Source organism: Drosophila tropicalis, unplaced genomic scaffold, assembly GCF_018151085.1.
Source record: "Drosophila tropicalis isolate 14030-0801.00 unplaced genomic scaffold, ASM1815108v1 contig_258, whole genome shotgun sequence".
Taxonomy (NCBI): Eukaryota; Metazoa; Arthropoda; class Insecta; order Diptera; family Drosophilidae; genus Drosophila; species Drosophila tropicalis.
The window spans coordinates 1,887,511-1,914,322 of record NW_027172710.1 but is presented as its reverse complement, the minus strand read 5'-3'; the positions used below and the strand labels follow the sequence as shown (position 1 = coordinate 1,914,322).

At 37.4% G+C, this 26,812-nt stretch overlaps 1 protein-coding gene across 2 annotated transcripts in view; it reads right to left on the bottom strand.

The window, feature by feature from the left end:
* Nucleotides 1-26,812, bottom strand: part of LOC137572190 (short stature homeobox protein 2) — a 304,156-nt gene that overhangs the window by 27,691 nt on the left and 249,653 nt on the right. Inside the window, exons 1-2 of one of the 2 annotated variants that reach the window (XR_011031569.1) lie at nucleotides 24,909-25,008; nucleotides 24,743-24,847 (exon numbers count right to left, since the gene is read on the bottom strand). The exons of the other annotated variant lie outside the window; for it this stretch is intronic. The gene's annotated coding sequence lies outside the window, so the exon portion shown is untranslated. Of the gene's footprint in view, nucleotides 1-24,742; nucleotides 24,848-24,908; nucleotides 25,009-26,812 lie in introns of those variants that run through there. 2 annotated transcript variants of the gene reach the window in all.

Here is a 26,812-nt window from a genome sequence, read left to right as displayed (position 1 = left end):
CACAAACAGTGGTAGAATTCATAAACACAGCCACCAGACTGCTATCGTACTTCGATGGTGATATTCAAAATCTACCGGGTTTCCTTGGAGCGCTTCGCGTACTTAACACCATAAAAGAAACGCACGAAGCAGTAGCCATCGAAATCATAAAATCAAAATTAAAAGCTCAAGTGGGTAATACCCTAAGCTCTGAAACAACGATTGATGAAGTAATACGAAAACTATCAACAATCTTCAAGGGTGAATCAGTCTTTTAGCAGCAAAAATTAAAAATCTGCAAAGAAACCCCAATAACTGTGTTTCATACACAAAGGAGATTACTGAGTTGAGTATTTCGGATGGTCTTCCAACTGAACAAGCAATAAAATACACCACCAAAGTCAAAGAGTCCAGCTTTTAATGGAATCAGGAAACTTTGATTCGTCTAAAGAAGCTATTGCTAGATTCACCACTCTTTCAGTAGAGTCGGGCTCCACAGAAAGTTTCCAAAATAATACCATTTTTTATGCCCAGCATAAAGAAAGCGGTAGACGCCGCTATAACAATAATGGTAACTGGAGAAACAACTCGGATTGGAACAATAACAACTCGAATTGGAGCAATAACGATGCCCACAGAGCCCTACGAAGCCGAAATTATTCACGCTACCGAAGAAGCGGCCGTGGAGGTGGACACAATAATAATAGACAAAACACAAATAACAAATGGTTACAAAAACACAAATGTCCGAATTACCCAAAGCGACCAGGGAAACGGACAAGCTCCTCCAAATGCTCAAAATTAAAAATAAAGTCTATTCTATTACCCTAAGTCTTAATAATTTCGTATCATTTAAGAATGTGAAAACAAATAAGAAAATAACATTCTTAATTGATACCGGTGCAGACATTTCTATAATAAAAGAAAATTCTGATGAATTTCATGACATCCAAGTAAATGAAACTATACACATTCGAGGCATAGGAGAAGGGGTAATAAACTCCAAAAGCGTAGTCTCAATTGCATTGCAGACAGATAAATATATTATTCCATACGAATTTCATCTGCTTCATTCAGATTTTACAAACCCATGCGATGGAATAATAGGATTAGATTTCATAAAAACTTTTAATTGCAAATTAGATTACAGCAATTCAGAAGATTGGTTTATACTTAGACCACGAAAACTAACGTACCCAATTTATGTTCCAATAACATTCAATTCTGGTAATAACTCAACACTTCTACCAGCAAGATCCCAAGTGGTTCGCAAAATAGAACTATCTTCAGCAGAAGATAACATTTTAATTCCGAATCAGGAAATTAAACCGGGCGTTTATGTTGCAAACACTATTGCAACAGCCCAAAGTACTTTTGTCCGATTCTTAAATACCACAGATAAATGTCAAATAGTAGGCTTTAACAATATAAAATTTGAATCACTTGCAAACTATGATATAGTTCCAAATAACAAAGATATAAGAAAAGAATCTGTAATTCATAAATTGAAGAAAAATTTTACAATACTATTTAAAGACAAACTCGAAATGTTATGCACCGAGTATAGTGATGTGTTCGGACTTGAAACCGAACCAATCACACAAATAAACAAAAATTAAGACTTAAGGATGATTGTCGTAGCTTATTTGTATCGTAGTAAGAGGCCTCGAACAATATCGATACATCTAGTATTTTAAGTTTCGATTATTTCAATGTATTCTCAGTTTAACAAGATACGGCCACACTCGAAAAAAATACCACGCCGACAAATACAAATAAAGTTATTAAGCGTCTCAAAATATAATTAACATAGTGGTCCTTCGAGCCGGATAGCTTAAATAGCAATCAGCGATAGATATACAGTCCATAATCAAAAACAAAACCATCTAATCAAAAATGTGGCAGTGGAGCAAAACAGCAGCTTGGCCGCATTGATTCGTGGAAATTGCAAACATTACGAGAAGTATATTTTGCAATCTACCTGAAATTTGTTACGGAAACATTGATAAAACGACAGCTTCGTACGTTCAAAGGTTTAAATTATAACAATGCTGAAAAGGCAGAACAATCTCAAAGGAACTTGGCGCAAACGTTTTATTGGGCGTCTGTGAGTTTGCTGACATCGGTGTCGGTGAGAAAGAGACAAAAAATTATTTGGCGGCAAAAATTGTTGACGCCATATCATTTGTCAGCACCGGATACTCTGATGGGTCAAATGCAATAGTTCTGGAGCAGCGACTAGTTATACTGGAACAAATCGAAAATGTGGATACAGCATACGTAGAAGTCAAGCGTAAAATGTGCGAAAAGGAGACAAAGTTTATAAACAACAAACGGATATTGTCAGAGGCAGATAACAACCCAACTGCAAACTCAGAGATAGAATTAACTAGTATGCACAATGAAATACTTATAGTTCAAATGGAACTAGAACTTCTTCAAGCGGAAGAAGAAGCACTGGTAAGTAAGAAAAATGTTCTGAAAACCAAGGTCGCACTAACAGATTGTTCTTCCCGCATGTCCGAACGATTTGAAACATCTGTTCGAAATGAGCCAACTTCAATGTGGGTTGGATGAAAACAATAATCCGAGCATGGCAACAAAAGCCATGAACCAGATGCTGGCGCGGCAGAGCTTAAACAGTAAACACTTGGAGTTTGATGGTTCATCGGCGTTGAATTGGACACACTTTATCCAAGAGTTCAATGCTAAGAGCAAACATTGCGGATTCTCCAAAGAGGAAGATGTTCAAGGATTATCAAAAGCTCTAAAGGGAGTGGCTAAGGAAAAGGTTTCTTTGCTACTAATCTCTGCAAAAGATCCAGATAAAATCATATCGATCTTAGATAAAGCGTACGGTGGAGCCAAAAATATTGCACTAGAGTTGATGTCAAGAGCGTGCCAAGTAAGGCCAGTCAATAATATCGACAATTTCGAAGAATTCAATAACACTGTTCAAAACATAAGTTCTGCTTTGGAATAACCTTGATAACCGGTTAATCGACACACAACGATTACTAGCTATGAAGATCGGAAAACTGTCCGAAAACTATCTACGAGAATGGGGCGCATATCTACGAGATGCCAACGTGCGCGCTTCATTCTGTACATTTGACAAGCTAGCTGAGTGGGCACAAAGACAAGCAGATCTAATCCAAGATGTCTCATTTTTCAAAAAGGTTACATCAATTAACCAGCAGTCGTCATTCGCAGAGCAATATAAAGTAACCCAATCACAACAACAGGAGATAGAGGCGGTAAACCAACCAAAGCCAAAACCGAAAGCAATTTGCTTTATTTGCAGCGAGGAAAAACACCCTCTAAGCAAGTGCAACGTATTCTTAAAAGCAGATATTAAAAAGAGATGGGACTTAGCTAATCGTAACAAAGCGTGTTACAGCTGTTTCAAATTCCATAAAAGCCAATGCAGCGAAAGACAAGCCTGCAAAAATGACAATTGTGAAAAGTTTCACAACCCATTACTGCACAAGAGACCCTTACAAGTAAATCTAGCAGCCACCACAAACGTCACAGGATGCGTATCTGATTCACCAAAATCTGCATTACTCAAAATGGTACCAATGACGGTAGTACCTCCACAATCATGGAAATGAGCTTGGCAAGAGAAGTTGGCATAAAGGGTGACGCAAAACCATTTTGTTTTACTTGGACAGGTGTTGTCTACAGATATGAGGCAGATGCGGAATCGGCAACCATTAATATCAGTGGAAAAAGGAGTTTGGTTAGTCAACGATCTAAAAATACCAACACAACAACTTGACTATAAGAAGATAACAGAATTTGTTCCAAAAAATATGGTAGACCACATGAAGTTGCAGGATAGGCAACCCATGGTATTGATAGGACAACGCCATGCTAAATTAATTACCGCACGAGCCGTTATAGACGGCAATGAGCATCGGCCAATGTTATCTAAAACCAAATTAGGCTGGGTAGTACATGGACCAGCACAAACCAATCTACAAGCATCACATTTTACTTGCTGTCAAATAGAAGATGTATGTCTACAACAAATGATTAAGCAACAATTCAGTATTGAAAACTTCGGTGAATGTATAATAAATATCGACAAAACACGGTCTGTGGATGCGCTCATCTTTGCAATAGCAAAGTCCGAAAACTCAATTAACCAAAAGGGGAACTTCTACGAGATTGGATTGCCATGGAAATCGGATGACATAAAACTACCGTAAAGCAAGTCAATGGCTTTTCAACGACTTAAATGTCTTGAGCGAAAGAGACAAGGATACCGCAGAAGCATATAAGAACGAAATAACAAAACTTCTGGACAAAGGTTACGCCGTCCAATTAACAGACATTAACGTTCTCAACTCTCCAAAACTGTGGTTTTTACCACATTTTGCTGTTATTAACCCAAATAAGCCCGGCAAGGCTCGACTTGTGTTCGACGCTGCGGCTTCTTGCAACGGTGCGTCCCTCAATAGCAACCTGCTTACTGGCCCAGACTGGTCAACGTCTATAATAGGAATTTTGATACGATTTCGGCTACATGCGGTAGCAGTCGTAGCACACATTAACGAAATGTTCAATCAGGTGAGCATTACAGAATGTGATACTGCAGCACAATGTTTCTTATGGAGAGATCTTGACCAAAATAGAGAGCCATCAATATTTCAAATGAAAGCAATGTTGTTTGCAACTACTTTCTCACCATTTCTGGCTCAATTTGTTAAAAATTACAATGCTAGCAAATTTAAAGATGAACAAGCCGACGCAGTAAAAACTATTTTGGAAAATCATTAGATAATTAAATCGTAGATAATTATCTCGATTCCAAACCTAGTGCGTATGAAGTCATGAACATCATTAAACAATCACGAAAATACAATTGAAGGCTGGATTTGAATTGTGTCAATTTGTATCAAACAGCGACGAAGTGCGGAAATCCATTCCCAAAACTCTCAGAGCGAACAAGTTTACAGCAATGATAGTGGAAAAAATGTACAACAAAAGGTGCTAGGAGTATTTTGGGACGCAAAAGGCGACTTCTTCACGTACTCCACTACGGTAATGCATAAAGTTACAGAGACGTTTACAAGGGGGGGGAATCATGCAAAGTAAGTTAGGTTAAAAATTGGTTTGGCATAGGGATCGCTGGGTAATTTTTTTTGACTTTGGATACAGCGATCATGGTAGGGTGGGCGAATTTGTTTTGGGCGTCACTGATATCAGACCCCTTCTTGTTCAGCAGCTGCGCCAGGAAACGCGGTATTTCTTTTCTTTTCTCATTCTTTTCCCTATTCTTTTTTCTTTTGCAAGTACATAGCGTTAAACCGAGGATAAATTGTGTCAGTACGCGAATTCATTAATAAAATTCTAACTATTAGAACTAGTAGTCTATCCATTTCCCCATCCCCCATTCCTCACCGACTAATTGAGCCGAAACCAGCGCGTACTACTGATAGATTCTACCAGATTCCAACAGCTCGCAGTAAAATTGTAGCGGGTTCTATGTTACAGTTAGTTAAGTATTCATAATTTTATTAATTTATTTATTTATTTATTTATTTACGTCAACTAACACAGCAGTCGACGAAAAAGCTTAAGCTAAAGACAGATAGTAATTAAATGAAGAAGGTAGCTTAGCTTAATACACAACTAAACATCTCCGGCCCGGTGGAGGTGTTTTATTTGCACAAGGTGCCAGCTATGCCCCGATTCACAGCCAATGTGGTCAGGGATGAGTTGCAGCCAATCCAAGTCCAGAATATTTTCATTGGTTTCGCTGTAGATGATTAAAAAGTATAGCGCGAAGAGAAGTGACAGAAAGATGAGGAGAGATAAGGTGAGAAAGGTTGTTAAAAGATTGGCAAAGAACACCAAGAGGTTCGTGAAGAGAGTAGTTAGTCAGACATCTACTAAGGTGAATAGGAAAAAAGTTTCTGGTCCGACGTGAGGGAACACAAAAATACAGCGTATCTAGTAAATTGGTAGAAATGACTTCGCCGTTGACTAGTTTATGGAGAAAGAGAATGCCAAAAACTTCGCCGTTGACTAGTTTATGGAGAAAGAGAATGCCAAAAACAAGCCTACGGTTATAAAGTGAAGGAAGATTAATAAGAAGAAGTCTGTCAGAATAAGAAGGTAGGCGAAGACCCGGGTCCCAATTTAGACCGCGTAGCGCAAACTTAAGGAATTGCTTCTGTACCGATTCAATACTACGCTGGTGAACATCATATTGCGGGTTCCACACTGGCGAACAATATTCTAGAGTAGGGCGAACTAACGAAGTGTATAAAAACTTTGTTACATAGGGATCATCAGATTCTTTGGCCCAACGTTTAATGAAGCCGAGAAGGCTGCTTGCTCTGTTGACAATTGAAGAAATATGAACATTAAATGAAGGTTTAGGGTCAAACATAACGCCTAAGTTTTTGAATGATGGAACACAATCTAACAGAACAGACTGAATAGAGTAATGAGCTAGGAGCGGAGACAAACGACTGAAGGTCATAAAAGAACACTTAGAGGCATTAAGGTGTAATTTATTAACGTGGCACCAATCACAGAACGCATCGAGATCTGATTGCAAGTACTGTTGGAAAGAAGGATCATTATAGGAATAACAAATCTTGATTTCATCCGCAAACATGAGCTCGCGTGAATGAGCCAAGGCCAAAGGCAAATCATTTATAAACAATGTAAATAATAGTGGGCCCAGATGACTGCCTTGGGGTACACCTGACGTAACTCGAACAGTTTTAGATATCGAGGAACGAAAAGACACCTTTTGGGTTCTGCCAATAAGATACGACTTTAACCAACCCAATAATTTTGGTGAAAAACCCATGATGTTAAGTTTCGCGAGAAGCAAAGAATGATCAACCGTATCAAAAGCCTTACTGAAGTCAGTAAAAATAACATCAGTTTGACACTTTTTACGGAAGCCATGGTGTAAAAGGGTAGTCAATTCTAAAAGGTTGGTAAGCGACGAACGACCTTTCAAGAAACCATGCTGACAAGGAGAAATAGTGGATCTGGATAGATGTTGAAGAGAAGACGTAATAATTTTCTCAAACAGTTTAGGTATTGCCGAAAGTTTGGCAATGCCACGGTAGTTGGAAACATCCGATTTGCTACCGTTTTTAAAAAGCGGAATAATAAATGACTCCTTCCAAATATCAGGAAATCTACAAGTCTCACTCGAGATAAAGAATAACCGAGCTAAAGGCTTAGATAGGGAAATAGAACACATTTTAAGGATGCAACTAGGTATATCATCAGGCCCGGGAACGAAGGAAGACTTCATAGATGACAAGCTAGAGAGAATACAGTCTTCAGTAATACTGGGAAAAAACATACAATTTAAATGTGGGATTGAAAAGGGATAGGGTGTGGGATCCGAAACAGTAGTAGAATATGTCGACTGAAAAAATTTAGCAAACAGATCTGCAATATCTAAATCATTATTACAGTTACAGATGATCTGCTTTCTGGCAAAGTTACACCAACAAAGAGGAATGTATTGTCAGTAGTTAATTCGCTATATGACCCATTGGGACTCATGACACCAGTCACAATTAAAGGACGAATCCTGATGCGAGATGTATGGGAGTCTGGAATAGGCTGGGATGACCAAATCAAGGGAGATCTAATAAACAAATGGCGAAATTGGATAAAGGCATTAATATCAATTGAGGGCACCAAAATTCCAAGATGTTATAATTCTAATCTGAACAATGCCGATCGGGTTGAAATGCACATATTTAATGACGCAAGTGCAAAAGCATATTCTTCAGTTGCCTAAATCAGATGCAGCTACGTTAAGGAGGATAAATGTCAATTTGATGTGTCACTAATTGCATCCGAAACTGGAAACGATGGCCGCCGTACTGGGATGCCGTTTGGCTGAAATGATAAGCCACGAACTACAAATCAATATAGATCAACGTTAGTTTTGGACTGATTCACGTACGGTTCTTACCTGGATTAACAGCGATAAACGTATGGACGTTTTTGTCGCAAATCGAATAGGTGAGATTTGTGAAAAATCGGTAAGATCAGAGTGTCGCTGGCTATCAACAAATGAAAACATCGTTGACGTCATAATGCGTGAACTTCATTGGTGGTTGACGAGACCCGAATTTCTTCAAAGTCCCGAATCCACGTGGGATCTTCAAAAACCCATTATAGAAGAATTCGACCAAACGGGGGTCGTAATGGTACTTCAAGAGATGGAACATCCAATGGATATACGCATACAAAGAATTTCCGGATACAATAAATTGATTCGCAGTACTTCCTGGATTGGGAGATACATAAATAACTTAACGAAACGGTTAAAAGGTAATCGAAAATTGAATGAGTTAAGTGTCGGCGAAATCGAATGGGCGGAAACTGTCTGGTGAAAGGTTGTACAGCAACAACTATTTCAGGACGATCTAATCAGCTTAAAAACCGGAAAGCCTTCTTCAAAATTGAGGTTGTCACAATATTGTGTACGCCTGGATGACAATGGCATAATGCGAGTGGATAGCAGAATAGAACGTGCAAAAGAGGTATCGACATATACCAAAAGCCCAGTTGTTCTCGATGGCAAACATATCTTTACTCGGATGCTTATCAATAAAATACATGTCGAAGCACAACATGTCGGAACACAGGTAGTAGTACATCAGTTCAGGAAGGCATACTGGGTGCCAAAATTAAATAGGATCATCAGAACGACGATCAATGCTTGTGTTTGGTGTAAACGCAAAAAGGCAAAACCACAAACACCAAAAATGGTATTTCTGCCCGAAGAAAGGTTTTTCACCCACAAAAAGCCATTTACAGCAACAGGCGTCGATTACTTCGGTCCATTTTACACCAAAGCAGAAAGAGGAACTAGAGCCTCAAAACACCTCCGCAAGCGGTACGGAGTAATATTCACATGCCTGACTACCAAAGCAATCAACGTGGAGATAGCCCACTCCCTAGACACCGATTCCTGCATAATGGCAGTTCGTAGAATGATGGCTCGACGTGGACCTATACAAATCATCTGGTCATATAATGGCACAAATTTTCGCGGAGCAGCACGAGAGTTACAAGAGGCCCTGGAAGATCTGGATGAGTGTGCCGTGAAAGAGTATATGGCAAGTGTTTAAGAATAAACATCGTGTTCATCTGAAGCGGCTTCACCAAATCAGATGCACTAAAGAAAACATAATACAACTGTACTTTTGTCACAAACAAGTAATCTAGCATATGACTAGAATTACAATCAGCCACACACATTGTAGAAAAACACTTGTAATTCTAAACTAACCCAAAAGATCACAACGGCAGGATGTCAAGTGGCCGAAGCCGTGCCCAAAATAATAATAATTTTCAACCCCCGAAATCTTGGGTTTGAGTCTCATTAGAATAAGATATTTTAAGAACAATTGTTACCTCCTAGAGCCTAAGATTCCCTATATAAACTCAATACTTGTGTTAATAAAATCAGTTCATATTTTGAATTCAACGAATGAAGATTGGGTTATTCTTCTCCTCCGGAATCCCTATTCATTTTGGTCCTTCGAGAAAAAAGGAACTCTGTAGTTTTCCCCCACCAGTGGTAAGAGACTCAGAGAATGAATCAGCTCCTTAAGAGTTTGAGATCTTATGCAAGTGTAAATGCTAAGACCAGCTAAAGGTAGCAAAATAAGAAAGAACTCTGTAGTTTTCCCCCACCAGTGGTAAGAGACTCAGAGGTTCAACCAGCTCCTTAAGAGTTTGAGATCTAATGCAAGTGTAAATGCTTAGACCAGCTAAAGGTAGCAAAATAAAAAACTCTTGTTTTCCCCCACCAATGGTAAGAGACAGAGTATAAAATTAAAGCAAAATATTGCTTAATAAATAAAAAGTGCGTGCGACCGAGTATATAAAGGCAGTTTGGCTAGTCGAGCAACTGCAATAATTTCGGCGGCGGTAAAAAAAAAAGAATAATATAAAGTTCGTGTGTGGCGTATTCGAAGCCCTAATATCGAAAAAAAAAAAAATAAAGTTAACTAGTGTATAGTTATATACATATGTACACTATATGTAGTTGCTAGTCGGCAACTACCAACAGCAGCAGAGCAACAAGATAGTTGCAAAGATGAGGCTGGAAAAGTGCCAGTATAAGAAAATCTGGTGCGAAATCCGGCACCGGTACCGCCTGAGCCCATAGGCCCTGGACAACAGCAGCTGAACGACGAAACAATAAAAAATAAAACGGCGAACTCTACCCATTGGCGGACAAGCAGCAGCGAACAGGATCATCAGATAAGATATAAATTAAAATAGTCATAAGTACTTACATCAACCTACATATTTTAATATTATCATTATAAATTAAATCGATATCCTATAAAACAAAAATGTTCACTAATAAGGCTGCAAAAGTGTTAGAGAAGCAGGCAGGGTTACATACCAGGTTAAGGCAGTTGGAAGCACTAGATCCTAGAAGCATAACTAACAAAGTTATAGAGGAAGTAAAAGAGATAAGGAATCAATGGATACCTAATAACAAAAAATTGATTGAGACTGCTCCAAATTTAGATCATGATTATTTCAGAAATAAAATACATGAAGAAGCATTAACGATAGTTGCCAAAATTATAGCCATAGGAGAGTCAGAAAAACCAGGCACTAGTAAGTTGGTGTGCATTGAAGCGGAGGCAAACATGTCAGAGATAGTTGATGATAGCATAGGAGAGTCGCGCGGGAATGCGACCTCCAGTAATGAAAACCCTAAGGTTATCCAGGAGATATTTATGGAGAGAGTCCAACAGCTCCAGGAACATTTGGATAGAATAGTCAAAGATTTACACACTTTAGACAATTCAACAGGCAATGAGACATGCATAGTGTATGTTAATAAGATCAATTATTTATGGGAGAAAGTTCAGGCGTGCCAGGTACTGACAAGTAATGCAAAATTTAAGAATACTATGGATGATTTAGAATTCGATGTCCGGGATTCGCTATCAGCGTTAGAAATGAAAATGAACAATAAAGAAAATTGTAAGAGTGAGAATGTTACCGTGAGGGGCGAATTACCGGTGTTGCCAAATATACAGGTACCCACATTTGCTGGAGAGGCTAGAGAATGGGACTTGTTTGTGGAGTTATTTACAGAATTAATTGAAAAAAGAGAAGATTTAAGTCTTGCTCTTAAATTTAATTATTTAAAATCCGCGTTAAAGGGCGAAGCAAGGAGCATGATAGCTCATCTATTGTCAGGTTCAGCTGACAATTATAGTGCCGCTTGGGAACTGTTAACCAAGCGGTATGAAAATAATCGGAGGGTATTTTCCGAACAATTAAATCGGATCGTTGATTTACCGATGATCAACAATGAATCCGCAAATAGTGTAGGAGTGATTGACATAATAAATGAATCAATACACTTAATTAAAATCAAAGCAAATTTGTCCGATGAAGTTGACGTAATACTCGCTCAACACATACTTCGAAAACTTGACAGAGAGACTCTACAGTTGTATGAGAGTCAGATTAGAAAAAGAAGGCAAATACAATTGTATCGGATGTCATGGAATTCTTGGAGCAAAGATATTGCTCGCTAAGTGCCGTGAGAAAGGAAGAGAAAAAACCATTAGAAAAAACGTCGGCTGTGGGGTTTAAAGACAGTTGTCCGATCTGCAAAGGCCCCTGGCATAACGCACTTCAGTGCTATAAGTTTAAAGCGCTAACACCTATAGAAAGGCTGGAAATAGCAAAAAAAGTACAATTGTGCACACGATGCTTGAAGCATTCAAGCAACAAGAGATGCAATAATGAAATGGTCTGCTCATTTTGCAGCAGAGGACACCATACGTTACTCCATTATGAAGAAAATCAGGAGAGCGTTAATACCTGTGTAACGGCACAACAAAAATTGTTGGCCACAGCCCTAATACAAATTAAGAAAATAAATGGAGGGTTTCAAACATTAAGAGCTTTGATTGATAGTGGTTGTCAGAGTACTATATTATCTGAAGAAGCCGCTCAAATATTAAAGTTACGTAAAATTAAACAATATACAAAAATAAGTGGAGTGTCCTTAGTAAAAGCCAAAAAATCAAAATATAAAGTAAAAATAGATGTGAAGACTCCAAATCCACGGGATAAACTTCTTAAGGTTGAGGCAATTGTTTTGCCAAAGTTAATGAAAGCTCTTCCGTTAAAAATAGCAAACGTGGATATGTCAAAATGGCAATCCTACGTACTTGCTGATCCTACCTTTAATAAACCTGGTAGGGTCGACATGATAATAGGGGTAGACTTATATACCCAAATCTTAAAAGGGGGAGTTAGGAAGATAAATGGCCTGCTAGGTCAAAATACTAAATTTGGTTGGATCGTCTCGGGATGCACCAAATCAAAAATAAATAAATCTGTAGTGGCACCAACAATAGATGTTACAGGTTTTAAAAAGCGTTGGGAGAAGAAAAAAGGTAAATGTGAAAATAAATACAACACAAGTCCAAACAAGCTCATCAACAAAACAAAACAAGAAATAACTTTTCGGGCCCCGGCAGGACCTCACCTTAGAGGTAAGATAAAAGCTGAGGTAAAAGAAATAAGTTTATGGCCCACGGCAGGACCTCAGTTCGGAGGTAAAGTAAAATCTGGGGAAGAAAAAGTATATATCCCAGAGCCAGTACAAAATGAAAATATTCAGATGGCAAACGTTAAATTAAATAATGATTATCTAAGAAATAGTGTCAAAATAAATTCGGGTAACAAATTGTCCGAGGCTGTATTACAAAAAGGGACAACACTTAATCCGAATAACCACTCAAAATTCAAATACCAGCAAAAGCCACATTGGTTTAAGCCGAGAGGTAAAAGTAGTTGGTCTTTAAAGTCTCCACCATATAAAAGGCTAGAAGTCAGCACAGTAATACACATCAGGAGTGGGTAGATATCCCGAAGCAAAAATTGTTAAACATCGGGCGATATTAATAAACCAATTTGGAAAATAATACAAACATTGATTTGCTAGGGTTAATTTCTCTTGTGTAGCTCGTCATGCTTCTTTAACAACAGTAATCTTACTAAAAATAATATTAATAATAATAATTTGTTTAGGGCAACTAAATAAAAATAAAATTCAAAACGTCACATTTGGCGGCCCTTTGCAAAATGTTTAAGAATAAACATCGTGTTCATCTGAAGCGGCTTCACCAAATCAGATGCACTAAAGAAAACATAATACAACTGTACTTTTGTCACAAACAAGTAATCTAGCATATGACTAGAATTACAATCAGCCACACACATTGTAGAAAAACACTTGTAATTCTAAACTAACCCAAAAGATCACAACGGCAGGATGTCAAGTGGCCGAAGCCGTGCCCAAAATAATAATAATTTTCAACCCCCGAAATCTTGGGTTTGAGTCTCATTAGAATAAGATATTTTAAGAACAATTGTTACCTCCTAGAGCCTAAGATTCCCTATATAAACTCAATACTTGTGTTAATAAAATCAGTTCATATTTTGAATTCAACGAATGAAGATTGGGTTATTCTTCTCCTCCGGAATCCCTATTCAGCAAGTATTAAAATAATTTGGAATTTCATTCCAGCAAATGCACCAAATTTCGGAGGCTGCTGGGAGCGACTAGTAGGCTGTTTTAAACGGGCAATCGAAGCAGTTTTAACAGTAAACGCAAATCCAAGCGATGAAACGTTGCAAACAATTTTTATGGAGGCAGAATATCTGGTCAACAGCAGACCGTATATACTGAAATCTGATGACCCCGACGACGAACTTGGTCTGTGTCCAAACGATATTTGTATCCCGCAAAGCTGCATACTCCATGGCCCAGGCAACTTTACTTCCTATACGATGGAAAAACGAGCTTGGAGAATCTCGCAGTACGAGATAGACTCTTTCTGGAAACGTTTCATTAAAGAATATCTTCCCACACTTATACATCGGGAGAAATGGCATAAAGATGTGCCAAACTTGGAGGTCGACGACATAGTTGTTATGAAAGACAACACCCCGTGTGGCGAATGGCCGCTCGGTCGAGTTATGAAAGTTTTTCCAGCTGAAGATGGAGTTGTACGCGTAGTCGAATTGAAGACGGCTAAAAACACGTATCGTCGCCCGGTTAACCGTCTATGCAAAATAGGAGTCAAGCGCTACGATGAGAAGGATCGTGCTCACGTTCCGCACTAGGGGCCGCTATGTCGTGGCTTATTTGTATCGTAGTAAGAGGCCTCGAACAATATCGATACATCTAGTATTTTAAGTTTCGATTATTTCAATCTATTCTAAGTTTAACAAGATACGGCCACACTCGAAAAAAGACCACGCCGACAATAAGAACATTGTAAAACATACTATTAAGAAAAAATCCAAATAATGTTATTAAGCGTCTCAAAATATAATTAACAATGATGAACCGGTATATGTGAAAAATTACCGGAGTCCGCATAGCCAAATAGACGAGATCCAGCGACAAGTTGGAAAGTTAATTGAACAGGGTATTGTTGAACCGTCTGTTCCGCATTATAACAGCCCACTCTTAGTAGTCCCAAAAAAAAAACTTTCGGGATCTAAAGAAAAAAAATTGGCGATTAGTAATTGACTATCGTCAAATAAACAAAAAATTGCTGTCAGATAAGTTTCCGCTCCCCAGAATTAATGATATTCTTGATCAATTGGGAAGAGCAAAATATTTTTCTCTCCTTGAATTAATGTCAGGTTTTCATCAAATTGAACTAGAAGAAAAATCAAGAGATATAACGTCTTTTTCAACGAGCAATGGCTCATATCGTTTTACACGATTACCTTTCGGTCTAAAAATAGCACCTAATTCATTTCAGAGAATGATGACAATAGCATTCTCGGGGCTTGAGCCTAGCCAAGCTTTCCTCTATATGGATGATTTAATCGTTATTGGTTGTTCTAAACAACATATGATTAAAAATTCAGTAGATGTTTTTAAACTTTGCAGAAAAAACAATCTAAAACTGCATCCAGAAAAATGCTCATTTTTTATGCATGAGGTGACATTCCTAGGTCACAAATGCACAGACAAAGGAATCTTGGCAGACGTCACAAAATTTGACGTCCTCAAGAGTTATCCAGTCCCACATGATGCAGATAGTGCTAGACGTTTCGTTGCATTTTGCAATTACTATAGACGTTTCATAGAAAATTTTGCCGAATATTTCTGGCACATAACAAGATAATGTAAAAAGAAAATTTCATTCGAATGGACAGCAGAATGCGAAAATTCACTAAAGGTGAAAGCAACAAGAGTACTACAGAACAAGAGCTAGCAGCAATAAAATATTTTCGACCATATATATGTGAAAAATGGCATTGAGAGAGAGCAATCCAAAGTGATAGAAGAGAAGAGACAAACGCGTAGTGGCCGAACATTCTAGTAGTAGTAGAGAGAGTAGGGCATAGGATCATTATATAAGTTGAGAGAGAGCTGTTAAAGAGGCCGTAGATTATTCGCAAAGAGACTCTCAACTGAGTCGCACGTCAAGGTGCATAAGTAGTCCAGTGCTATTTCTATAAGTGTGTTTAAATCTTAACAATATATTGAACTCGATTGTCATCAGACAATTGAAATATTAATAAATAAATAAAATATAGTATCGATCGTTAAATCAACACTACATTTTTGGGGGGCTCGCCCGGAATATTGTTTAAAGAAATTAACAAACATACATATAACACTGCGTGAGTGAAAGAGACAACAAATAAAGTTCTTCGAAGGGACAAAGGAAAAACTTTTTGTGTCGGCATCATTGTGTAAGAGCAAGCGAGATAGGCTGTGCTAAATTTGTCGCATAAAATCGTTGGTGCCCAAATACGTTACGACGCAGACACTACACGCACGAGCATGATTGGTAACGGACGGCGATCAGTGAATCTTTCTAGAACAGTCTAGAAATATTTGGACAGAGCGAATCAAGAGGCGAAACGTCAGCAGAGGCAGAGGCAAACCGTTGGCAGAGGCAAAGCTGGACGAAGCGCGAGGCAAAACGTCAGCAGAGGCAGAGGCAAACCGTTGACAGAGGCAAAGCTGGACGTAGCGCGATTCAAAACGTCAGCAGAGGCAGAGGCAACCGTTGGCAGAGGCAAAGCTGGACGTAGCGCGATTCAAAACGTCGGCAGAGGCTGAGGCAACCCGTTGGCAGAGGCAAAGCTGGACGTAGCGCGAGGCAAAACGTCGGCAGAGGCAACCCGTTGGCAGAAGCGAACCGTTGGCAGAGGCAACCCGTTGGCAGAGGCAACCCGTTGGCAGAGGCAGAGGCAACCCTTTGGCAGAGGCAGAGGCAACCCGTTGGCAGAGGCAACCCGTTGGCAGAGGCAGAAGCTGGACGCGGCAAGAGACAAAACTTTAGAAGAGGACAGAAAACCTGCTGGCACAAATTAAACGAAGACTTCGTGGGACAGGAGCGGACCTGGGTAAATTTTTGGGGACTATATGTAGATAGTTCTAACCTTAATTGAATTTACTAAAACTAACCTTAGCGTTAATTATTGGTATTTAAAAAAAAATGAAAATATTGTAATATGGAGCTTGACGAGGTTATGGCATTGCAAGAATGTGCTATTACAGTACAATGGGACAAGCAGACCTTTATATACGCCAAACAGTTGTTAGCTGCGGCAGCTAAACCATTTATTCGGAGTCAACATGGTATAAACAATTGGGAGATATTAAAAGCAGCATTGCGCAAAGAATTTGGTTCGAAACGATCAGAAGCTGAGATTCATAGAATATTATCGCAACGTTCTCAGAGAGGAGACTTTGCATGAATATTTGTATGCTTTAACGGAAATTGCCAAACCAGTAAATTTGGACGATGAGAGCTTGATAGAATACTTTGTAAAGGGCATTCCAGACTCACAAGTAAATAAAGCTATTCTATTTCAAGCCAGGAATCTAGAAGAACTGAAGTTTCAAATAGAAACGTATCAGAAAGTTCGTGCTTCACACAAGTCGTTAAACAAGTTTGAGGCTCAGTCAGGAGGAAAGATTAATCAGGGTAAACTAATTGATACATCTAAGAATCGGAAATGTTATGGTTGCGGTGATACATCACAAATCAGACGAGACTGTCCAAAGAACGATCAAAAGTGTTTCAGATGTGGTAAAGTAGGACATCGAATGGCACAGTGCAAACCAGAAAATCCAATTAAATACGAGGGAAATACAAACGTGGTAGAAAATAAAGATGTAGTAATACAGCCGTCAAGCGAATTTACTTCGTCAGGGTTAGAACTTAAAGATATCGTATATTCTAACGTTATATTTAAAGGACTCGTAGATACTGGCGCTGGTTTATATCTTATGAGAAGAAATATTTATTTTATGATTGGATCGAAACCGTTATTAGGCGGAGCTAGACACTTAACAGGAATTGGCGACAGTAAAGTGTTGACTTTCGGTAGTTTTATCATACCAGTGAAAGTGGATGGTTTAGTTATGAACATAGAATTCCATGTAGTGCCAGATCAGGATATAAGTTTTGATGCTATATTGGGTCGAACGATATTGAACACTGTCAATATAAATGTAACAGCAAATGGATCTAAGTTTGCTATGCGCAACGATATAGAAGTTTGTCGCACCCATAGTATGCCAACGAGAGAACAAAATGAGTCAGATATTTAGTGGGCAGGAGGGATTGGAAATATCTTCATCACAAATATTAAAGACAGGGATAAGAGTCCAGACATAAATCTTTCGCATTTGAACCATTTGATAAAAGGGGAAGTAGAGAAACTAATTCGAAACTACCAGCCAAAAAGAACCAGTAAGCATGAAAATTATATTGAGTGACGAAATACCTGTGTATCAGCACCCGAGACGTTTAGCCCGTTTGTGATCAGGAAATCGTTGATAAACAAATTCAAGAATGGCTAGCAGAGAAAATAATTAAAACCAGTACTTCTGAGTACGCGTCTCCAGTTGTTTTAGTCTCGAAAAAGAATGGTCAGAAGCGTTTATGCTGTGACTACAGGAAATTAAAGGAAAAGATTCTTCGTGACAATGGCTCATATGAACAGCGTTTTAGAAAAGTTGCAAGGTGCCAATATGTTTTCAACTTTAGACTTAACAAATCGCAGAAATACACTTCTTTTGTTACTCAGAGTGGACAATATGAATTCCTGTATGTTCCTTTCGGTATTTCAAATTCACCAGCTGTATTTACAAGATTCATAATGGTTGTGTTACAAGATTTGATTAAAGCAAACGATTGTGTAGTCTACATGGACGACATCATCATTCCAAGTGCAGGTATAGATGATGGTCTCGCCAAGCTTAAACGCGTACTAGACGTGTCAGCCAAAAACGGCTTACGAATTAATTGGAATAAATGTCAGATGCTGCAACGAAAAGTTCTATTTTTAGGGTATGATGTGGAAAATGGTACCATAACGCCGAGCAAAGAAAAGATTAGAGCTGTTTCGAATTTTCCTATCCCAAGTAGCAAAAAGGGGCTACAAAGATTTTTGGGTCTAACTTCCTATTTTAGAAAGTTTATTGAAAGGTATGCAGTAATCGCGAAACCTTTGTCCGATTTAATGCGTAAGGATTCGAAGTTTGAATTCAAAGATATACAGAAACTCGCTTTCGAAGAACTAAGAGCTACGTTGACTAAAGAACCCGTGCTTAAATTGTTTAACCCGAAATTGCAAACTGAAATACATGCGGACGCTTCAAAATACGGATTTGGGGCAGCTTTGTTACAAAAGCATCCAGAGGATAATTCATTTCATACATACATAATACATAATACATAATACATATATATGTATATACATACATAATACATATATATGTCGTTGAATATATGAGTCGTAAGACAAAATTGTGCGAAGAAAGGTATCATTCTTACGAACTCGAAGTGCTTGCTATAATTGGAGCACTAACCAAATGGCGTGTTTATGTCCTAGGATCTCGATTCACCATAGTTACTGATTGTAACGCATTCGCTATGACCATGAAAAAGAAAGATGTTCCTTTGAGAGTGGCTCGTTGGGCTATGTATCTTCAAGATTTTGATTATGTTATTGTACATCGATCAGGTACTCAAATGAGGCACGTCGATGCGTTGAGTCGTTTTGCATATTTTATGCTTGTTGAGGACACTATTAAACATCGATTAAAAGAAGCTCAGTTGCAAGATGAGTGGACCAAGGCAGTAAGGACGCTAGTCGAAAAAGAAAGTTATAAAGACTTCTATATAGAGAACGAGATTCTCTTTAAAGACCCTAATTGTGAATTGATTGTAGTGCCATCGGCAATGTAACATGAGATTATTAGACTTGCGCATACCCAGGGTCATTTTTCCGTCAAGAAAACGCAAGATTAGATCGAGAAATCATACTATATTTCCGAATTGAGAGATAAGGTTATTCGTGTGGTACATAGTTGTGTGGAGTGCATTGTTGTTAACGCAAAGGCTGGCAAAAGAGAGGGATATCTAACTTCGATAGAAAAGGGTGACAAACCACTTTATTCTTACCATATTGATCACGTCGGACCAATAGAACTTACAAATAAACGGTATAATTACTTGTTGGTTATTATAGATGGTTTTTCTAAGTACGTTTGGTTGTATCCCACGAGGAGCACAGGCGTAGATGAAGTGATACGGTGTTTAGAAGTTCAAGCAACAAATTTTGGGAACCCAGAACGATTGATAGAGGCGCAACCACAACATCGTGAATTTTTTGATTACCACCGGAGTACCGCGAGGAAATGGGCAGGTTGAAAGGATTCACAAGATTGTTATTCCAATGCTAGCTAAAATGAGTTTAGATAATCCAGCTTCATGGTATAAATACGTAGGGAAAGTTCAGCAAATCATCAACTATACGGCACCTAGAAGTACTAAGATAGCTCATTTAAGATCCTAACCGGCATTGACATGCGTAGATCAGAGGATGTAAACCTTAAAGAACTACTCGATGATCCTTTAATCGAAGAACTAGCAGAACACAGAAAGAAGATACGAATGGAGGCAGTTAAAAATATAAAACAAATTCAGGAGGAGAACAAGAAGTCAGCTAATCTGAAGAGAAAAGAGGGAAAACGATTCAAAATAAATGATTTGGTTGCTATTAAGCGTACCCAATATGGTGTTGGTCTGAAACTTAAAGGAAAGTATTTAGGACCCTATAAACTAACGGCAATTAAAAATCATGGAAGATATGAAGTAGAGAAAGTTGGACAGGCGGAAGGGCCTAATAGACATCAACTGTATCGGAATATATGAAATTGTGGTGACCGACATTCGGGTCGAATATAGCGTCAGGAGGGCCGAATGTGGGAAATGGCATTGAGAGAGAGCAATCCAAAGTGATAGAAGAGAAGAGACAAACGCGTAGTGGCCGAACATTCTAGTAGTAGTAGAGAGAGCAGGGCATAGGATCATTATATAAGTTGAGAGAGAGCTGTTAAAGAGGCCGTAGATTATTCGCAAAGAGACTGTCAACTGAGTCGCACGTCAAGGTCCATAAGTAGTCCAGTGCTATGTCTATAAGTGTGTTTAAATCTTAACAATATATTGAACTCGATTGTCATCAAACAATTCAAATATTAATAAATAAATAAAATATAGTATCGATCGTTAAATCAACACTACATATATATGGAAAACATTTCACAGTGTTCAACCCGAGTTCAAAACTAACACGCATGCTTCTAGAATTGGAAGAGTACGACTTTACAGTAGAGTATTTGAGAGGTAAAGATAACTTTGTGGCAGACGCCCTATCAAGGATAACAATATCCGATCTAATTGACATGAACAAAAAGGTCCTGAAAGTCACTACCAGGTACCAAAGTAGACAAAACAATTTCTGTGCAGAAAATAAGCAAGAACTATTGCCAAGGCAAAGTCTTGAAAAAGCTTCCAAGCCCAACGTATATGACGTTTTTGTAAATGACGAAGTACGGAAAGTAGTGACCTTGCGAATAACAGAATCTAAATATTCATTGAAACATGGAAAGAAAGTAATAGCAAGAATTGATGTTAGCGATTTGTACACCAATGGAATTCTCAACTCTGGTCAGTTCTTTTAAAGGCTTGAAATGGAAGCCGGTATACTTGAAATCAGCCAACTCAAAGTGGCACCAAGCGAAAAAATCTTTGAAATTATTTCAATAGATTCTTTTAAAAATATGGGCAATACTATATTGAAAACATTAAGAGTAGCGCTACTCCAGCCGGTGACCCTAATAGAAAATGAAAAAGAAAAAGAAGCAATAGTGTCTACAGACCATGATGATCCAATTCAAGGAGGTCATACTGGCATTACCAGAACGCTCTCAAAAATCAAAAGACACTACAATTGGAAAAATATGGGACGCCATATCAAAGAGTACATAAGGAGATGTCATAAATTCCAGGTGTCAAAAACGACGACACATACGAAGACCCCCATTATAATAACAGAAACACCAGCGAAGGCTTTTGATAAAGTTATAGTGGACACAATAGGTCCGCTACCAAAATCAGATAATGAAAATGAGTATATTGTCACATTGATATGCGATCTGACAATATACTTAATAGCCATTCCAGTTGCATCTAAGAGTGCAAGTAATGTAGGTAAAGCTATATTCGAAAATTGTATACTACAGTACGGTGCAATGAAAACACTCATTACGCACATGGGAACTGAGTATAAAAATCAGATTATAACAGATATATGCACGTACATAAAGATTAAAAATCTAACATCTACAGCATAACACCACCAGACTTTAGAACATTCAATGAATACATTCGTTCATACATATCAGCAGATAAGTCCGATTGGGATGCTTGGATACAATATTTCACTTCTTGTTACAACACAACACCCTCGGCAGTGCATAAATATTGTCCATACGAACTAGTATTTGGAAGACTACCAAGACATCCATAGATTTTAACAAAATAGATAGAATAGATCCTATATACAATTTGGACGACTACTCTAAGGAAATAGAATTTAGAATAGAAATAGCATATAAAAGAGCTAGGATAATGTTAGAAAACCATAATTTAAAGAATAAGAAATACTACGACAAAAATACTTCAGATTTTGATTTAAAAATAAGAGATAAAGTCCTGTTAAGAAAAGAAATAGGTCATAAAGTAGATGCTAAATATATATTGCCTAATAAGGTAGTGAGTATAGAAGAAAATGATAATATATTAATAGCAGATGATAAGAATAAGAACCAGAAAGTTCATAAAACAGATTAAAACCATTTATAAAATAAAAATCGGAATGATCAACGGTAAAAATAATAACGAATATAAAAAAAAAAATACATTTTATAATTTTCATGATACTTAAGTAATTTTTTTAATTTAAAAAAAAAAAAAATAAAAAAAGAATTTTATGGATTCAACTACTATAATAAAATCATCTGAAATATATACATACAATTCAACAGTATGTCAAAAACAAAAGAATAGAGAAAATTTGTCTCACCATACAGAGAACTAAACAAAAAAAAAAAACACAATTTTTCTAATATACTCCTTTACCTTACCTTTATTTTATCTTTACACAATTATCAAATAATTATTAATTACTCCATAATATTACGTTATTCTCTAAAAAAGGGAGGTGTAGTATATTCATACAAAGAATTATTCAATACAATGAGCTCAACTTGTAACACTTTGTTGCAAGTATAAACAATTAACATATACGCATTAAAATATAATTGTGCACATGAATATGTTTATATATATACATTGATGTATGCACATAAACATATTCACATAAATATACAATTAAGCATGTTCATATCTGTATGTACATTTGGATATGCACATACATGCATTAACATAAGCAATGTATGCACAAGCGTAACATGAGCTAGAGCCAGGCCAGCGTGTGAACGCTGACCAAGCACTTTGATGCATGCGCTCCAACAGTATGTATGTACAGGGCCGCAGAGAGAAAATCAGGGCCCGGGGGTAACCATGTTCCCCCTACTTCACTTCAAAAAAATCCGCTATTTTCGGCTGTGACTTGGCTGTCGCATAAGTCGCAGCATAAGAATATATATGTAAACATAGGCTAAGCAAAGGAATATTTTCTGAATAAAAATCAATTGGAATATTACCACAAAGCGACACTGACGTGTTCGACTACTCAATTTATTATCCAAGTGGAACCCGGTCTTTACAATTCTTTGTTTTGAAAAATCCAAGAAGCATATTTCAGAGCGCAATCGATGATGTTCTAAGGGCACAAATCGGGAAAATATGTACATATATGTAGATGACGTGCTAATATTATCTGAAAGTGAAGCCGAGCATGTGAAACACATTGACACTGGCTCCAACTTCTTTACAACGCCAACGTGAGATTGTCGAAAGAAAGGGCAACATTTTTTAGAGAAAGCGTCGAATATTTGGGTTTCATCGTCTCCAGTGAGGGAACCAAAACTGATCCCAAAAAGGTCAAGAAAATTCAGGAGTACCCCGAGCCAAAGAGCATCTATTCACTAAGATCATTTTTGGGCCTTACTGGGCGTTTATTAACCCGAAATCCTTAAACGACATACTGAAAGGTGAAAATGGAAAAGTAAGCAAGCACATATTCAAAAAGGTCCCAATTGACTTTTACGAATCGCAACTTCACGCCTTTGACCGCTTGAGAAACATTCTGGCATCAGAGGATGTCATACTCATATCCCCGAACTTTCAAAAACCTTTCGACCTCACAACCGACGCACAGTTGGGCCTCTGCTCGGATAGCGTTGCAAAAATACGTTTTTTCATGATCGCGTTTGGCAAAAATGATATATGCAATCGATAGGAAATACTTCAGAGATTATGAATCCGAAAAATTTTTTAAAATCGGTTGAGATTCATGGTTGAGACATTTTTAGTGAAAAGGAAAAAATGATAATTTAAAAAAAAAAAAATCGCAACTTTAAAACTGAATATTGGGCGATTTCAACAATCGATCTTGGATATTTTGGTTTTATGAAAAGTATGTTCTTTATTAATAGCATGTTTCATAAATTTTAATAATTACTTAAATAGTTATTGAACTAGAAGCGTTTAAAAAATGTACTAAATATTGTCATTTTTGAACTTTGATGGAATAAAACTAGCAAGACTCAACGAGTATCAATACCGGACTACATACATACACTAGGTAGGTGAAATATTTATCAGATGTATATAGTCCCAATATGCGGAGACCTGCGACAGCGATGCGTAAGCCATAAAACTAAGGCAACCTCGGCTAAAAAATGCGCTGCAGGTTTAAGGAAGAAGAAGAGCGCATGCGTATTGGCCTGTAGCTTCTTTGTATTTAAATGATAACATTGAGTAATGCTGTTTTGCAAATACTACCTTACATATATGCCTTTCTACAATGATAAATTGCTAATTACCTGCTTTGGAAAAAATGACAAGACTTATTATTGACAAGACTTGTTATTTAAGTTGATGAAAAGTTTGTCCTATTTGTGGGTTGGTCGTTTTTATTTCCGTTACCTAAGTGGATGTAAATATTAAGTTGTTTACCTAATTAATACAAAAAGGATAATACCGAAACACGAATGATGGAAATACTTCAAGGAGTTTTTTGAAAATGATGAAGTGACATCTTTTATAACAGGTGTTAGTCAAGAGATCATTAAGGCTGTTATCTTGAATGTTATAAATTGCAAGGAAATGTTAAATGGTGAACAATTTTCCGAATATACTTCAAAGACTGCTCATCTTTTGACTGAATTGTATCCGCAAAAAAAACTTACCCCAACGGTACATAGGATTTTGGCTCACGGAAAGGATTTAATAGAACATCAGTGTTTACCACTTGGAGAGCTATCCGAAGAAGCACAGGAATGTAAAAACAAGGACTACAAAAGGTTCAGATACACTAATACATTAAAAACTTCTCGTGTTAGACAAAATAAAGACCTTTTTAACATGCTAGCAGCCTCTTCGGACCCACTTATTGCATCACTGAGACACGTGCGATCACGAAAGGATTTGGAAAATAGCAACTATAGTCCCGAAATGTTGAGTTTATTAGATACTGATGTAAATATTGAAAATTATTTTGAAGAAAATCAGCCATCAATAGCAAATTTTCAAAATTAACCTAAAAAAATTAAAAACAAATTTTTTTTTCTTTTTGTAATTATGTTAAAAAATCAAACTAAAACATTAAAAAATGTTACATAGTCGTCTAAAACAATGAAAAATTCCATTTGTGATTGAAAAAACCCGGGTTTCGATCCATTTTTAAAGGAAAAACATGTTTGGAAATATTTTCTGACTTTGACCTTGAATATTACAGCACCACGAACACCCAGCACTTTTGACAATTCATTTAATCTTCATTTTGAAGATTAAGGTATTCTTTATCATATGCTTTTTAAATTTTTGAAATCGCTTTATTGGTTTAAACGCTATGATTTTTGCAATGCTAAATGCCAGAAGGCCCCACTGTGCGACGCTTCTGCCGACGGGATTGGAGCAGTGTTGTCTCAGGGAGGGAGGCCAATAACAATGATATCCAGATTATTAAAGCAAAGTGAGTCACTTTAAGCCACCAATGAAAGGGAGTTGTTGGCAATAGTGTGGGCTCTTGGAAAATTAAAAGCCACAGAAAAAAAAACCTGGTGGCAGATGCCTTATCACGGCAAAATCTGAATGCCCTACAAGATGAAATACAATTGGTAACTGATAAACCGAACAAAGATGTAAGATCATGTATATCCCCTCTTAGTCAAAAAAAAATCTTTCTTGATCAAAGAGGAGGTCGGGTTCGTCCTAAATAGGTGGCCTCTCTCTTGCAGTCCCTGTACATCTGATGTCATGATGGGCAAGAGCACCACAAATCAGGCCGAAGCCAACACATACGGGCTTAATGTATTGAGAAGTTTGGATCCGGTTGGGACTTCTGGCTGTCGGCTAGCGAACAGTCTTTGGGGGGGTTCTTTGGACCAACATTTTCTCAACACACGCGTAGTACATAAAATAAAACAAAGTCCCTGTTGCACTAATATTACACAATTACTTAATTGAAAGAAATGAACTAAAAAGATAGAGAAAAAGGGATATTAGTGTCGCACGAATAGGGAAGCTACTAAGATGTTATTGTAGCTTCGCGTCTTAACCCACAAAACCAATGATTTTCCGATCGTGAGATTCGGGAAAATCCCAATATAATCAGCTCACCGCTCACATTTCGCCACAAGGAAGATTACACACTCTTTACTCAAACATTATAAACGATATTTATTCACGAGGGTTACGGAATACTAAAATACTTCAATAAGTCGGAAACATAATCCGATTTAACTAAACTAAAGTGATGATTATTATAATAAACGATACTCAAATTAAATAATTGGATCATTTCAGGCATCCAAAAGCCAAATTAGGAATAATATGTTTTGTTTTGTTGAATCTTAATTGTAAGGTGGATATATATAAAATTATAGATATTCAAAATAGAAATGTCAATTGAAATTTGTAAATCTTCAATTAAAATTATAATTTCAAATATAAATGGCGACTCTGCTCACACAGTCAAAGGCGATTACCGATAGCGTTTTAAGTTTAACACAATGATTGACAATTTTCTTTTCCTTCCAATACTTCCAATACTTTTTTAGCTTTACTGTACTCGAGATGGTTTTTCTTATTTGCAGATTTATCGACAATGAACTTCCTTTCTTTTTTGCATAAAAAAAAAACAGGGAAATACCAGATCGATCATGATTTATGGTTTAAAACTTAGGACTTACCCATCCGTCCGGTCCGTCGAAGGCCTTCGTCGTCCGCTGGATGATGCTTAGGAATAAAATATTAGG